This window comes from Candoia aspera, chromosome 3 (assembly GCF_035149785.1).
Source record: "Candoia aspera isolate rCanAsp1 chromosome 3, rCanAsp1.hap2, whole genome shotgun sequence".
NCBI classification, from domain to species: domain Eukaryota; kingdom Metazoa; phylum Chordata; class Lepidosauria; order Squamata; family Boidae; genus Candoia; species Candoia aspera.
This window is the reverse complement of record NC_086155.1, coordinates 145,648,901-145,663,604: the sequence shown is the minus strand read 5'-3', so window position 1 is coordinate 145,663,604 and position 14,704 is coordinate 145,648,901.

Sequence of the window (14,704 nt, the reverse complement as noted above, 5' to 3'; positions counted from 1 at the left end):
ATTCCAAAGAGTGGGGGAGTGGTTAGGAGGCAAACCAAAGTGGAAGGTGTGAAACTGATTAGTCTTGTCAGTTTTGAGCCAGAAAGCATGGTTGCAGTCATGTGATTTCCCACTTAGTGACCACTTCACTTAGCGACCAAGTAGCTGGTCCCAATTGTGGTCACTAAGCAAGGATTACCTTGTTTAGTGACCACAATTTAAACATTTGCATAATTCAAATATTCATTGTTAAGGTCCTCAACAGCTTGTGCCAGCTAGCTGTTGCTCTCACAACTTAAAACTTCGGCTGCTTGTGCTGCTACTACCAGCCAACCACAAGGGGCTCCCAGACACTAAGTTATGTTTATGACTGGAGGAGAGGGCCCCCAGGACTGTTTCAGAATCTGAAAGGGAAGGCTCCTTCTGAGTTCCTCTTTCTAAAGTCTCTTGTCACCATCAGAGGAGATGGTGCTGATCCTTCACTGGGATTACATCATTTGTGAGGAAGCTGGTACTTAACATAAGTTGAACTATCATGGGGAGGAAACTTCTTGCAATATATTAAGCTCCTTTTTGTTGCACATCAGAGCTGAATCCAAGCTGATCTTAATTAACACAGTTGGCTTTTCTCTTGCATCCTTGTCTCTTCATAAATGAACCACACAGGATTCAGGAAAGCCATCAAGATCAGGAGAGCATTTAGGGATACATGGGACAAGGCTGCTCCTACACTAAGGTTAGGTTTTCTCCTTGCTTTTATTTGTTGTTCATAGTAGTAAAAAGTGAGTCTATTCTTATTACAGTATGTCTATTGTTCTAATATTGTTACTGTAAATTAGCCACAACGTCATAATTGAAGGGGCTTGTAAATCTTTAAGTAAAGAAACGGATGGATGGATGGATGGATGGATGGACGGACAGAGTACAATTGTAGAAGAAAAGATAAATACTTATTTTTTTATTTACTGGTATGCATACGTGTTTCTTGCACATTGGTTAAGTCCCATGTAAAATATTTACAATAACAAGTTGATGCAATTGATACATTACAGTATTAATATTAATATTAATAATAACAATAATAATAATAAAATCATGTATAAATTGCATTAACTTTCTTTTTTCCAAGGAGATTTTTTAAATCAAAGCCTACAAATGCAGATAGATATAGATGGTTGATAGATAGATATAGATCAGCAACAGTCTGCACATTTTTTTTTCCAGTGTTAGCATATGTACACGTTGTGATGATGTTTTGTTTAGGTTTTATTGTTGTCTGATTGATGTATAGGAGGAAAAGGGAGAAATGAACTGAAAGCTGTTGTAAACACCCAGAACAAAACACTTAGAACAACAGAGACAGTCTTGTTCCTATGGCCAGTTCCCTTTCAGACACAAGGCCAGCCAGTTTGGAATTCCAACAGAAAGGCTGCTGAAGAAGGATCAGGAAATCACTTACAGGCCAAATTCCCTTACAGATTGCCAACCAACCCTCACTCAACCCAGTGGTTCCAAAATCATTTCCATAATTTTTGCCATAAAAATGGACCCATGCTGAGTCAACTTGAGGCAATTTTCACCCTTCAGCAAATGCTCTCTGAATCAGCTTTTCAGACAGTCTCCAGTCAAAAAATGCAAACGGCTGGATGCTTCTGAAAACAAATGTGTATATTGAATATCATCTGCTGGGCATTTACATTTGCAAAAAAAAAAGCCCCACTCTTATTCCTTTTCATAGAAATGTGTTATAAACACAAACTTGCCTTTGTTTTGTCTTCTTCACACCATGTTCAATTGGTTCTCTGTGTTTAAGACTATCCCACTTTTAAAATGATAACTACAATTGATTTATTTTTTATTTCTTCAGCAGAATGGGCATAAGAGGGTAGAAGAAGCTGGGGTTTGTTAAAAGAAAAAAAATCATGAATATATACGTATGAGACAATAGGTAAAACAATGTCAGGGCCTGTTCTTTATTATTCAAATGTTCAGCGGCAAGAGGCAGGGTAGTTTTAGTCATGACATGGTTAAGAAAAAAGCTGGCCCTGTCACAGAGAATATGGGAAAAGATTACAAATCCAACCCAACACTTTGAATTATACTAATATTTAAATCATGCTTTACAGCAAGCTTGTTGAAAAGCATTCACTTTGCCCTGTAGTTTTCTCTCCAAGGTTCAGACACACACAGAGAACCCAAAGATTAAGTCTAATGCAAAATAATCTGTCCTGTGGCATGGTGAGCATCAAGGAGATTTAGTTACCTTGGTGGGGGAAGAAAATAAAGGCCTGTGGCCAGAAATATCACACAGATGCAACTGTTTGAAAATCTGCTGCATCCTGGGATTTCTCACTTCCACTCCCCCCTGCCTTTGCAACCATTTAAGAACAGATGAAGTGATTTCAGCATGAGGCCCTGCTGGGGTGTAAAGGGTCAGTCTGTATGTGCCAGGCTTTCTGTGAATTACCTATTGCAGCTCATCGCTTAGAAAGCAGCTGACAATGCTGGAAATGAAATGCTATTGATTTTATTTTTCCTGAGTGATAGGATTTTGGTCAAGCCCCTTTGTTTCTTTCTCTTTTTCTTTTAAGCCAATGTATTAATAGCTTAGCTAAATGTTATCAGCTTCTCTAAGGGACTGATGGCCTCTGCTTCTGGCTGCAAGATACATTAGTTCCAAAACTGACTCCTTCACCTGAGTGGGGCCTATCTGAATCTGTGGGTCAAACTCCAGAACCTGGGCCTGACAGCGACAAGCCATACAGCAGATGAAATAACAAGAGTGTTCTTGAATATGTTTCAAATATCCTTTCCTTCACTGAGCCACAATAATCCATACTGGAATTTGGGAGAGGCCATCTAGCTCAGTGAATGTGACTTGGGAATGGGAATCCAAAATAATTGTCAGCCCTTCCAGGTAAACCAGACAGGAAACACAACTAGATGAACTAACTCTACTTTATTGTAAGGCTACATTAACAGGATCTTGCAAGTCTGAAAATACAAATCTCCCGCCCTCCCTATTTATCGCTTGAGTGTTCAGGGTGGGTCTTTCCTAAGTTTCTTCTTTAGACGGTTACCCTCTCTCAGACTCCCTTTCCTTTTATCTGATCATTCCCTAGGCAGCATCTCTTCCCTCTGTTCTCCAAGGTAACCCTCACATTCCATCACAATAATTTATTTGTTCATTTATTCCTTTGTTTTGCATCCCAGGACCTGAGATTTGGGTGGCATGGATATTTGTGGTACAATAAAGTCAAGGTTAATGTGGATTTTAAAAATCATGTTAGGCATGCCATATTGAGAATATGGAATAGATACAAACTCAGGTTATCCCTACATTCCTTTTGTTTCTTCCTGACTATCACTCTTTCTTAAATATATACATTCTACTTTATATTCCAATAAATTATTCATTCATTTCTTTATCTCCTTTTCAGAGTAAGAACCACAGTTAAAGTTATGTTAATTTCTTGGATATCCAGAGAAAAAGGGGAAAAAACACATTATCAAAGAAACACCATTTAACATATGTGAGTGCAGATCTACATAACAGCTGAATATGCTAATTTATAGACATAGGTGCAAATTTGGAACCAATGAATAACATTTAAGAATCCAAAACTTTTTACTATATGGGAGCACTTTACCAGGTGAGCCTTGACGGGCATGTAAGGGCCCTGCTTTCTTTTGTTGGTGTTTTTTTTTTAAAGTTTAAATAAATTTTGATTGGAGAGCCTTCAAACAAAGGATTATATCTAAAAAGCAAGGCACATTCCCTGTTTATGAAAAAGTTTGTAAAAATGTTATAATTTGAGTCAGACACATCACACAATGTTACTAAAAAGTGCTGTGTCTAACTATTTATGCATCATATAGTACAGTTGGTTATGTATCATAGTACTATATAAAATTTACTGAAATTATTGCATTGAAAAGTGTTTATAAAAAAAATTAGCAAAGGGAAGATATTTACCAAAGTCTAGCACTATCTCTCTCTCTCTCTCTTCAGCAAAGGATCGTTACCTTGTCGTGGTGCTGAAACATGAGCACCTCAATGATGCCACGAGCTAAACCGTGAAGGGCCACCCAAGACTAAATGCGATCCCTGGGGAAGGTAATGGCAACCCATCCCAGTATTCTTGCTGTGAAAACTAAATGGATCAGTACAACCAGAGATATGTCGGTATACCATTGGAAGATGAGACCCCCAGGTCGGAAGATGGTCAAAATGCTACTGGGGAGGAACAGAGGATGAGTTCAACTAGCCCCAGACGTGATGACGCAGCTAGCTCAAAGCCAAAAGGACAGCTAGTGGCCGACGGTGCTGGCGGTGAACGGTGAATCCTATGTTCTAGGGATCAACACACCATTGGAACCTGGAATGTAAGATCTATGAGCCAGGGCAAATTGGATCTGGTTATTGGTGAGATGTCAAGATTAAAGATAGACACTTTGGGCGTCAGTGAACTGAAATGGACTGGAATGGGCCACTTCATCTCAAATGACCACCAGATCTACTACGGTGGACAAGAGGACCACAGAAGAAATGGAGTAGCCTTCATAATTAATAGTAAAGTGGCTAAAGCAGTGCTTGGATACAATCCAAAAAACGATAGAATGATCTCAATTCGAATTCAGGGCAAGCCATCTAACATCACAGTGATTCAAATATACTGCCCAACCATAGATGCTGAAGAAGCTGAAGTAGAGCAGTTCTATGAGGATCTGCAGCACCTACTGGACAACACGCCTAAAAGAGATGTTATTTTCATCACGGGAGACTGGAATGCTAAGGTGGGCAGTCAGATGACACCTGGAATTACAGGTAAGCATGGCCTGGGAGAACAAAACGAAGCAGAACATAGGCTGATAGAATTTTGCCAATTCAACTCACTCTGCATAATAAACATTCTCTTCCAACAACCTAAGAGACGCTTTATACATGGACTTCACCAGATGGACAACACCGAAATCAGATTGACTACATCCTTTGCAGCCAAAGGTGGCGGACATCTATACAGTTGGTAAAAACAAGACTGGAGCTGACTGTAGTTCAGATCACGAACTTCTTATTGCACAATTTAGGATCAGACTAAAGAGATTAGGGAAGACCCACAGATCAGCTATTATGAGCTCACTAATATTCCTAAGGAATATGCAGTGGAGGTGAAGAATAGATTTAAGGGACTGGACTTAGTAGATAGGGTCCCGGAAGAACTATGGACTGAAGTTCGCAACATTGTTCAGGAGGTGGCAACAAAACACATCCCAAAGAAAGAGAAAACCAAGAAGGCAAAATGGCTGTCTGCTGAGACACTAGAAGTAGCCCAAGAAAGAAGGAAAGCAAAAGGCAACAGTGATAGGGGGAGATATGCCCAATTAAATGCAAAATTCCAGAGGTTAGCCAGAAGAGATAAGGAATTATTTTAAAACCAGCAATGTACGGAAGTGGAAGAAGACAATAGAATAGGAAGGACAAGAGACCTCTTCCAGAAAATTAGAACCATTGGAGGTAAATTCCAGGCAAAAATGGGTATGATCAAAAACAAAGATGGCAAGGACCTAACAGAAGAAGAAGAGATCAAGAAAAGGTGGCAAGAATATACAGAAGTCCTGTATAGGAAGGATAACAATATCGGGGATAGCTTTGACGGTGTGGTCAGTGAGCTAGAGCCAGACATCCTGAAGAGTGAGGTTGAGTGGGCCTTAAGAAGCATTGCTAATAACAAGGCAGCAGGAGACGACGGCATCCCAGCTGAACTGTTCAAAATCTTGCAAGATGATGCTGTCAAGGTAATGCATGCTATATGCCAGCAAATGTGGAAAACACAAGAATGACCATCAGATTGGAAAAAATCAATTTATATCCCCATACCAAAAAAGGGAAACACTAAAGAATGTTCAAACTATCGAACAGTGGCACTCATCTCACATGCCAGTAAGGTAATGCTCAAGATCCTGCAAGGTAGACTTCAGCAATTCATGGAGCGAGAATTGCCAGATGTACAAGCTGGGTTTAGAAAAGGCAGAGGAACTAGGGACCAAATTGCCAATATCTACTGGATAATGGAAAAAGCCAGGGAGTTTCAGAAAAACATCTATTTCTGTTTTATTGACTATTCTAAAGCCTTTGACTGTGTGGACCGTAACAAATTGTGGCAAGTTCTTAGCGGTATGGGGATACCAAGTCATCTTGTCTGCCTCCTGAAGAATCTGTATAACGACCAAGTAGCAACAGGAAGAACAGACCACAGAACAACGGACTGGTTTAAGATTGGGAAAGGAGTATGGCAGGGGTGTATACTCTCACCCTACCTATTCAACTTGTATGCAGAACATATCATGCGACATGCTGGGCTTAAGGAATCCAAGGCTGGAGTTAAAATCGCTGGAAGAAACATTAACAATCTCAGATATGCAGATGATACCACTTTGATGGCTGAAAGTGAAGAGGAACTGAGGAGCCTTATGATGAAGGTGAAAGAAGAAAGTGCAAAAGCTGGCTTGCAGCTAAACCTCAAAAAAAAACAAGATTATGGCAACCAGCTTGATTGATAACTGGCAAATAGATGGAGAAAATGTAGAAGCAGTGAAAGACTTCGTATTTCTAGTTTCGAAGACTGCAGTCAGGAAATCAGAAGACGTTTAATCCTTGGGAGAAGAGCAATGACAAATCTCAATAAAATAGTTAAGAGCAGAGACATCACACTGACAACAAAGGTCTGCATAGTTAAAGCAATGGTGTATAGTAACATATGGCTGCAAGAGCTGGACCACAAGGAAGGCTCAGAGAAGGAAGATCGATGCTTTTGAACTGTGGTGTTGGAGGAAAATTCTGAGAGTGCCTTGGACTGCAAGAAGATCAAACCAGTCCATCCTCCAGGAAATAAAACCGGACTGCTCACTTGAGGGTATGATATTAAAAGCAAAACCGAAGTACTTTGGCCACATAATGAGAAGACAGGACACCCTGGAGAAGATGCTGATGCTAGGGAGAGTGGAAGGCAAAAGGAAGAGGGGCCGACCAAGGGCAAGATGGATGGATGATATTCTAGAGGTGATGGACTCGTCCCTGGGGGAGCTGGGGGTGTTGACAACCAACAGGAAGCTCTGGCGTGGGCTGGTCCATGAAGTCACGAAGAGTCAGAAGAGACTGAACGAATAAACAACAAATATATATATACACACACACACACACACAAACATAGGAATCAAAGGATAGTATGCCCATTCTATGGATCATAATCTATGTAACTATTTGAATGAGAAGAGGTATGCTAATAACTATAATGGTTATAATTTAGCAGAATAGTATCAATTGTAAAAAGAAAAAAGTGAAGAAGCAGAGGAGAATTCAGTTATCTTCATGAATACTTTCTTGAAGGGAACAATGTTGTGTTAGCATGGTTCTGTGGAAATAATGAGAATCTGTGGAAATTACTTACTGTACTTTCTCTCTCATGCACATTTGGATAAACCAATGTAAAGAACAATTTTGAATTTGCCCAAAGAAAAGTGATTGAGTAACTTACAATATAAAGTAATAGTAATTTGCTGGACAACCTACTCAAAAGTAGGTACTACGGATTTTGTGGACTTTTAGACCACCATGCATTTTTTCTGACTTCCATGGAAAAGTTGCCTTAGAACTGCTTTGTAGTATCCACTGATTCGGTGAAGTCAGTTATGAAAATATATTGCATACAGATATGCAGAAGTGCAACATTAAAAGGAACCGAAACATTTTATCATTCATACTGGACATAGACTCTGTTAATCCACCATCTTTAAAATCCAGGTAGTTCACACATGTATTAGGAAATGTATCATATGAAGCAGTGCTTAAAGGTTAGATTTAAATAGCTTCAGTGCTAATTCCCTACAATGATATAAGGCTGTTCAGGATGGGTGAAAAAAGACCTATCGTACTGGATCTGGATGTCTTGATTTAATATTATATACTTGAGTATTTAATATTATATACTTGTTCCATCAATTTGCTCATCATCTTTTTTTTTTTGAAGCCTGCATGAAAATCTGTATGTATCTTCAAGGCCATGAACATATTTATACACATTTTTGTACATAGTTTCTCCTACTGTGTGCATTTTTGTGCACATAGAGTGTGTGTGTGTGTGTATGTGTGTGTGTGTGTATACACACACACACATACATACAGTATATATATATATACACATTTCCATAATGTACATTTACTTGAACACATGTTTTAACCAGCGAACATTACAAAAAGCAGAGAAGCATGGAAACAAAAACGTAACTGTGTTTCTCAAAAAAATAGGTTTACTCACTTACCATAGTGAGTAAAGACTGAACAGAATATTGCTTCAGAAAAAAAGAGCAGATAGGGCTGCCTGTTTTCCACTGGTCTGAAACAAACTCATGCAAAAGTGTGTCAACAAATTTGTGGCTGTTTCTGAAGTCATCATGTACACATTACAAAGTATATGCACCAAGAAAATTCCGGATACAGGAATCTCATAGCAGAGTCTTCTCAATGATGGCACTTCTCTTATGGAATAACTTGATCTCATATATAAGAACTATCTCCTCCCTAATAAGTTTCCATATGGAAATAAAAATATGGTTCTGGGACAGTTCATTTGGGGGATGCTGTGGTATCTGCCCATGTTGGTCGGTGCCATTAAAATACACATTGTTGAATACAGTTGGATTTTTAATCCTCTGAGTTTTTCCATATACCCTGAACTTTTGGGAGTAGAGCAGCACAGAAATGTTAATAAATAATTTTAGACAAGCATGCCTTGGGGCTCTGTGCATGAAAAAAAAAAGCAATATAATCATCTCTCCATAGGAGAGTGAAGAGGGCTGGCCTGGGCAATTAATTTGTGTGGAAAAGACACCATCCCCAATGTGCTCCCATGTGAAACTCAGAAACAAACATCTGCTTTTTAAAGTCTAATCAGGACAAAGCTTTGTATGGCTTCCAAGAGTAGACTGTCTGGCTATTTTTAAACATTCAGCCTTAAAAAACTGGAAAAAACTGATGGGATGTTGAAACTCTTTATAACAACATCAGAATGAAGCCAGTGTTTCTGTAAATGATGTTTTACAGAAATCCCAGGTTATGGGAGGTTAGAAAAGATTGCAGTTAGCTTTAACATGAGCATTGCAAATCTGTGTTTCATGCAGGCATAATAAGGCATTTTCTGGAAACATTAAGTAAGAATAATGTGTATCAATACAGTTGGTATAGAAAAAAACAGCCTTCTTCAAACTAGTATTATAAAAGTTTAGAGCAAATTTTTGGGTAGCCATCTCTAGTATGTATACTGATACTTACATTTACTGGTATTTATTTTGATAAGTTTTTAACCAACTGATGATGGAAATTGCTTGGATTTTTACCTAAATGCCTCAGCACCAGGCAACACTTTTCCAGAATAAAATCTGCCCACCCTATTTGATTATCTCAAGATGGCCTGCTGAAAGTCCCTGTCCCCCACTTCTCAGCTACATGGAGGATGGACAAAATGGCGGTAGTGGTTGCCATTTCACAAAACTCTTTTCCGCCCAGAGGTGTGTGCAACTCTGCCATCTAGGCTTCTCATAGCAAGTAAAAACAGTCTTAGTCCATCAGGCCTTTGAACCTAGCTAAGTGGGGACACTACAATGGCTTTTATCATATTCTTATTGTATCAATTGTTTTGTTTTAATTGTGTTTTTATTCTTTTACTGTTTGCTGCTCAGAGTCCGTTGGGAATGGGGTGGCTTAGCAATACTGTAAAAATAAATAAGGACGTAAATATCTTTTAGTCTTGTCAGCTAAACTGGAAAAACTCTGTAATGTGGGTCTAAAACTTCATTTGGAAGCAGCCTCAGCAGTTTTGATGTGTGTGAACATGTATATATAATTCAGTTTGCAAACTGCAGTCTGTCCATCATAATCATGTCCCCCAAATAATTTGTTAAAATTCAGTTTCAAGGAAAATACCTTTTTTTCATTTTTTTTCCTAGTGAAATTCATGTGAAGGAAATATAGAGTTCCTTCCTTTGCTTAGTTGCAAAGTGTCTTTCATCCAGTGATAACATCTCCAGAGATGTGGCTTCACACACTTGGAGTTCCATCTTAATGCAGTGATAAGTATTGGAGGTGGGGATGAGAGGTATTTTTCATCTGGCAAAGACCACATTCAAAAAGTAGGCATGGTCAAGTGAAAAAGTAGCTGCGAGTTACATCTGAATTGATTATACTATAATCAATTAATTAAATTTGGTTAAAAATGCAGCCCAAGGAGAGCCTAACAGTAATGTGAGGAAATTTCTCAGATCAAAAAGGAAGCACAGACAGGCAAACAACACAGTCATGAAGAGAAGGCAACAACAGTATTTTTGCCCCTGCAATAAAGGAAGTGGTGGAGAGTCAAAAAAGTCAAGATGGCAATTGCAACTGAGTGATTGAAACCCCACCCCTTTCTTCCTTGTGTCAAGGGGTGTGGCTTTGAACACATGGTCACAATTGCCATCTTAACTTTTTTGACCTCCTGCTGTGTAAATATATTTAAAAGCAATTTGCAAATGAGGTATAAAACAGAAGCTCATTTTGCAGGAGAATATTTGGGGGCAAGTAAAACACTGAGTTAAATACAGTCATAGTCACTCAACCGGATGGCTCTAAACCAGTTTTTTAAAAAAATCTTTCTTGAGCCTTCCTCCAAACAGAGGGCTCCTGGCATTACCAATCCAAATACATTGTGTAAATCAGTGTTTCTCAACCTCAGCAACTTTAAGATGTGTGGACTTCAACTCCTAGAATTCCCCAGCCAACCTTGCTGTAAACTTTCCTGTCCCTTTTATCTTGTTAGATAAGATGCTACTTTTCAGTATGAATTTTCCCAGGAAATTCTGACATCTGATAGTCTAAGTTAAGGATGTGGCAGATAGTTTTATTGTTCCTGTGTTTCACAATACTTTATATCAATTGCCTCTTCTGGTCATGTTTGATTGACTGCAACAAATGAAATTCAGCTCTTTATATAATTTCTTCCAGGATTAGCAGAGCTATTTATGACTCTGGCCTTGTAGTGCAGAGGTTGCTCCCAGCAAAAGCAAATTGTAAAATGCTGCTGGCTCCTTCTCTCTCAAGCCCACTATTTGTGTTTCAGCTTTCCAGCTTTTACTGAAAGCCTATAAAACAAAATCAAGCAGTCGGTCCTCTTTACTTGCAATTCCTTACAAAGAGAAAAGGCATGTTATACTGTAACTTCCTAGGCAAATAGCAATTTCCTCTAATAAATTCAGTGTTTTATTTAGCTTTTAAAAGAGGAAGATCTTCCTCTTAAGTGGTTGCTATCTGGTGGTAACATATAGAAAAATAAGAGATTTCTAGATGTCCTTATTGGGTATAATTTGATGTACAGTTTCAGTACTCCAGATATGTACTGTTCAGACCTGTAGGACATTTTAGCTTGTTTTGAATCCTGGCATAAGTCTATAAAATGGATTGACTAAATCACTGTTTCTTTTCAGGAAGTTTTGCCAGACCATTTTCTGTACCCCTAACAAATCACACAACTCTAATGTGTGAAAAGCCTGCATTATTAGCTAATTCAGAGTGCAGCACAACTCAACACAGTTTATTTATTGGAACTTAACTGTTTTCTGCAGACCTGGGATTAAGATCCATGAAACACACCAATCTTTTTTTCAATCTTGCTGTAAAGAGGACAGTATCACATATATTTCATAAACTGTTAAGGAAATATACATCACTGCTCCCAATGGCTTTCAGTAGTCAACGGAGGAGAAAAATCTTCAATATAAGGACTTAATTACCTCTAGGCACCCATGCCTGGTGCTGTACACCAGCAGTGAGCAAGGCAAACAAATGCAGATTTCACATATACTTCACAGACAGACACATGCACCCATGTAAGGCTTAACTCTATCCTTGTTTTCTCCAATGGAAAAGATGAGGTGAGGGCACACAGAGCAATGGAGAAACATCACCTGAAGGCCCTTCTAGTGACTTCAAGTGGCTGCTCCATGGGAGACTGAGGCAGTGGTGTTTCTGGGATAGGCATAATCTCCGTAAAACCTTTGTGGGATAAATTGGTAGGCTGAAGTCAGCCAGAATTACTTTTTTGCCTTACACCTTAGAGAAATGGGACTATGGCTGGAATACCTCCAATCAGTTTCACACTTGACTTCAGAGCTACATGCATCTTCTCATTTTTAAAAGGTGTTTTCAGTGATACAAGGCCGTTTTGATGTCAGAAAGTTTTCTCTTGTCCAAAGCTAAACAGGAAAGAATTATAAGGACCTTACCAAATGTCAGCCCATGTGTGTAAAATATTTGAAAACCACTGCAAGGCCATTTCTGAAACTCAGAACCTGAAAAATACAACTTAGTAGGGTGTGTGTGAGTTTGCTCTTACAAGCCATCTGACTGACCTATAAAAACAGATTCATTTCAAAGAAGCCTACTTGACCTATGCTTTCTAGACCCAAGCAAAAATATATACCTATTAGGGCTTCAGAGCCAGAGGTTGCTGCAAATATTGGAGTACAGCTGCTGGCTTTCTTTCATGTGAGCATGTTTAGGTCACTGTGTCAGCCTTAAGGCAGGCAGACACAACAGAAGCCGCCCTCTGATCTCAGAGTAGCATGTAAAGTTTACAAGACTGCTGCATATGACCCCTCACTGTCCAGACCTTTGAAATTCACAAGATTTGCTGGGAATACACAGACTTACATTCTTTTTCAAACCTCAGGTACCAGTGAGGCTGTGCAAGAGGGGCAAAAATTATTCCAGCTGTCACTTCAACAGCATTGTTGGAAGTGTGTGGGGGAGGAGAAGATCTAGAGGAGGTTCTGCTGGTGAATTGCCAGTTTTGCTTAAAGGAAAGTTGCTAATTTGGGGGCCCATGATTCTTGCTGAAGCAGGATAAGAACTTTTCACAAAGAGCCTTGTCTTTGCTTAGGACACATCTGCATTCAATTAGAATGAAGCTGCAGACTTGAGATTAATTCAAAAGAAATGAACGATAAAGCCAACTTTTTAGTCCAGTGAGGCTGTGCAGTGAGAGATTTGGAGGGAGGTGTGCATCAACAACGCTAATGACCTGACAACAAATGCAAATAATTTCTGGTGGAGGAAAAAGAAAGCATATCCTTATGCAAAGGCTTTTCCCTGAAAGAAATAATCAGCTTATTTCCAAATGGCATACTTGTCCATTCAGATACAAAACAAATTTCTGAAACATGCTGGAAGTTGAAACAGCCAAATGCTGATATGCATGGAAAGTAGATAAAATCCAACAAACTAAAAATGTGATCCCTCAAATTTGCCATGCTTTTGTCAAAGCACAGAGCATGGTTATTCCCAAGGGTTTCAGTGTGCTTTACACTGCTTAGATTAATAGTTCTCAGCTTGTCCATGCATCTTCTTCAATTACAAAGGCCACCATCCCTGACCATTAGCCATGCTGGCTGGCAGATGAGAGATGTAGTTCAAGAATATTCTGAAGTCCCAGACTGGAGACCACTGGCTTAAAAACAGAGATTTAGTACTTCTCACTGATTGATTTAATAGAAGAGAAATTTCTCATTAAAATCAAGGCCACAAATGTGGCTAACTTTAACAACATCACACCTCTTTTAGCTCTCTTGTATTTTAGTTTACAGTTGCCAGATAATTGATTTTGTCAGTTTGTTGCCTTCTGAATATTAGCCCTTTATAAGGCAAGTTGGACTGTAGTTCACCTATGGTCTATTCACCATAGAACTGAATTTTCAAGTTCCACCAAAATGAACTCCATAGGAGCATAGGTGGCAGCACTGAATGGAGTCCACTAACATCAGCCCTCGATTCACCATTAAGCAAAATAAGCAAGTGCCTAGGGCATCAAGGGACTGGGGGCAGCACAGAGTTTTTTCCCCTCGTTATCATGCCCTTAACTCTTTCACTGCCACACTTGACTTCAGTTTCCAGCACTTACTGAGTCTTAATGTCTTGTAAGTTAAGCAATGGAAGGGCCGAGGGGCACCGTTGTTGGCCTGTGTTCAGGGTATCAGCTGGCCTTAATTTGGTCCTAACTAGCATTTACTTTTCCCTAACAAAAAACCTGACAGTCTGAAAAAAAATATATGAGAGAAATGCCTGAAAAAGAAAGTATGTTCTTAAAAATTAGAAATCCGAAAGTATAGCTGTATCTTTAAAAATGCATTGGGAAATTTGCCTGAAAAAAGGCACACTGACAGTTATGTAATTTAAGTGAGACAGATGCAGTGATTTCTTATTACACTTATGGGAGCTTACCAAATAAGAATATTAATATGCACTTCATTCAAATCAAAGGAAGCTCTGCAAATATTTAACAAAAATCATATATTAAGCACATAAACTTTATTGAAAGCTGTTAAAAATCTGTGAAGAGGGTTTGGGGTTGGAATTCTGTGAGACGGAAACTTTTTATGGAATGTAGTAAAATTTCTTTCAACCCTATTTTGGAAAGTCATCAACAACTGACTATAAAGGTAATTTGTAGCTGGTACAAATGCCATCAAGTCATTGTCAACTCTTAGCGATCACCTAGGTAGATTTTCTCCATGATGATCTGTCCCTAACCTGGTCCTGCAGCTCTTCCATGGTGCACTCATGGCTACTGCAACTGAGTCTATCCACCTTGCTTCTGTTCATCCTCTTTTTCTCTTTCCTTCCCTCCTTCCCAGCATTAGA